Below are 2,921 nucleotides of genomic sequence, written 5' to 3' on the forward strand. Positions count from 1 at the left end.
GTACCATCGACGCAATCGAAAGGCGCCGGCCAACCAGGACCGCACAACGCCGCGACACCACCGATGCCATGGGGTACAGACTGCACAACGCCGCGACACCACATGTGTCATGGGGTACAAAATGCACAACGCCGCGACAACACCATGTCATGGGGTACAGACTGCACAACGCCGCGACACCACCAGTGTCATGGGGTACAGTCAAAAGGTCACGCCAGGCCGAGACGGCGCCACGGCACCTATGTATCGTCGGCGTAGTGAAAATGAAATAGTGACTAGTGCAATAGGTCCACGGCATCGTCTGTGTGCTAATAACTGTGCGCAATTGTGCTAAATTCAAATGCATGTCATGTACGCACAAACATAAGGAATTTGCAGCTCTGCGATCTCAAGAACCAGCATAAAACTACTGGGGCAGGATCTTACCTAAGGTTGAAGCTCGGGGATGCTGCCAATTATTTCACGAATAAACCAAGAGTACCCTCCGTCCTGGACTTGGAAGATATAAAATGGGGGCTGGGTCTCCCGGGCGTGGCATTACGTCGAACGCCTGGTGGGCATGCGGCGGGTGCCAGGCGGAAGGGAAAGGATGCTTCCGCGGGAGGCAAGAAGAGGAATCCGGCGTCTCCCTCATGGACACGGCGCGGGAGAAGCACGGAAGGGTTTGCAGCCGCATACTCCTCCTCGGGCAGGCCCATCACGTGCGACTGCCGACTGCTTCGCTCCGAGTGCGCGGAGAATCCATTGCCGTCGCTCGGAAGGTCTTAACGCCTTCCCGCGTTACTGACATGTGGGGGTGACATGTATCGCCCGTTGCAGCAAACCAGGCGCAGCCTCGCGTCGCTCGCTGCATGGGCCTGGCCCATCTCGCAACCATGAGCGAGCGCACGCACGCACGGCCGTGTTTAGTTCGTCTTTTTCTCTCTCTCATTAGTAGTACTGCCCCTCCTCTTTAATTGCCCAATTCCAATGAGCTAAGTGCATGTAAAAATTAAGAAAACAATGTGTAGAATGTTATTGATCTACCGTGTGATGAGATAAATATTTTTTCTACTTTAAAGTGCATAGAGAAGATAGAAGTACACTCTTTTGTGTATACATTTTAAAGCCAAGTGCACACTCTTCATCGGACGGAGGGAGTAGGGCCTAATGTGTTTTTCAAGGCAAACTTCGACCACGTGTTATAGCAATAACATATGACATGCAAGTTACATAAATCATACCGTCAAATACGTACATGAAAGGAGCTTTCAATGATATAATTTTCACATTATACATCTCATGTATTATTAATCTTATTAATGGTCAAAGACAGTCTAAAAACGTATTAAGCCCTATATATATGAATCGAGGGAGTATCTGTGAGCAACGCAAGCATCAACACAAAAATTTTAATGTGCATTTTTTGCTAATTAAACAACACAGGTTGCTTAATTAATAACTGCACATCTGGCTTTCACAGTATTTTTTCGATTTTTTTTTGTTTTTCCGCCGGCTTTTGAGAAAACATCACAAATTCAAGAATGTCAAGACTATGGAAAACAACATGGAAATTTAAAATTTCAAAAAATAAAAAAAATGTTCACAAATGGAAAACCAATGTTCACAAACTCGAAAAAAGTTCAGGAATTCAATTTTTTCGTGAAATTCAAAAACGAAATCATGAAAACAAAAGAATGTGCACGAATTTAAAGAATGACCATCAATTTGAAAACCATTTAAGAAATTGAAAAATGTCCATGCATTTTAAATTTTCACATATTTCATAATGTTCATGAATTTGAATAATGTTAAAAATATTGTTTTTTTCATGAACTCAAATAAATTTTCATGAACTTATTTTTTTATGTATTTCGGAAAATGCTAATGAATTTGATTTTTTTGTGGATTTAACAAATTTAAAAAATCTTGTGAATTGGTATGAAGTTCACGTATTCATAAAAATACCATGGAATTAAAAAAGATCACAAAATTAAAATATTTGTGAATTCAAAAAACGTTTATTTAATTGAAAAATTTGTGAATTCAAAAAATTGCTCATGAATTCAAATAAAAATTACAAAATTGAATAATGTTCACGAATTCAAATAAAGTTTGTGAAATTCAAATGAAGTTTGTGAAATCCAAAAATATCATGAATTCAAAAAAAATATGATAACAAGAGGAGAGGCGCGTCCTTAGCGGCCGCAACAATTTGGGAGAAGAGCATCCATGGCGACAACGATAGCAAAAAGGTGAAGAAAGAAGCCTACATGGCAGCCTTCGAAAGAAAAAATGAAGCGAGAAAGAAGAGATAGGATCTGTTTAAAGAGATAAGGTTAAGGAGAAGCGGTAGCGTGGGCCACAACAATGCGTCGTGTTGCACGCAAGAGGCCAAAAGCCTAGCCAATCGGCGGTGGGTTGTTCATCTTCTACCTCGCGGCATACACAATGTCTTCTCTGCGCCCTCCTCTTCACATGCCTCGTCGGCGGCCGTGGCGTCGCCATGTCGATCTCAGACACTGTCTAATCCAAGGAGTTGAAATAAATAGCACCCCCTGCCCACCCGCACCTATGAAAAGCCTCGTCCTCGTCTATGTCGATGACACCATGGTCAGCTGCATCATCTCTGTCTCCAGCGAGGTCTTGACTCGCCTCGCAGGAGACACATAAGCTAGTGCTTCACCCCATCTCAGCCTCAGGACGCGTTGCGACTTTCACACAGAATTGACTTATCCAAATCTTATTTCCATCAAGTAACTGATAAATAGCTAAAGTGTACTCCCTTCATTCACAAATACTCCCTCCGTCCCAAAATTCTTGTCTTAGATTTATCTAGATACGGATGTATAAGATGTAAGTATAAGATGTTTTAGATATTTCTGTATAGACTACATATGAACTGGAATGAGTGAACAAACACACTAAAACGTTAGAACATC

At 42.1% G+C, this 2,921-nt stretch overlaps 1 protein-coding gene across 2 annotated transcripts in view; it reads right to left on the reverse strand.

Moving 5' to 3' along the window:
* Nucleotides 1-764, reverse strand: part of LOC119365976 (phosphatidylinositol/phosphatidylcholine transfer protein SFH11-like) — a 13,480-nt gene extending 12,716 nt beyond the window's left edge. For both annotated transcript variants that reach the window (XM_037631637.1, XM_037631634.1), the window contains exon 1: nt 427-764. The gene's annotated coding sequence lies outside the window, so the exon portion shown is untranslated. The remainder of the gene's footprint in view (nt 1-426) is intronic.
* Nucleotides 765-2,921: the final 2,157 nt, after the last annotated feature.

This window comes from Triticum dicoccoides, chromosome 2B, assembly GCF_002162155.2.
Source record: "Triticum dicoccoides isolate Atlit2015 ecotype Zavitan chromosome 2B, WEW_v2.0, whole genome shotgun sequence".
In the NCBI taxonomy this organism is placed as follows: domain Eukaryota; kingdom Viridiplantae; phylum Streptophyta; class Magnoliopsida; order Poales; family Poaceae; genus Triticum; species Triticum dicoccoides.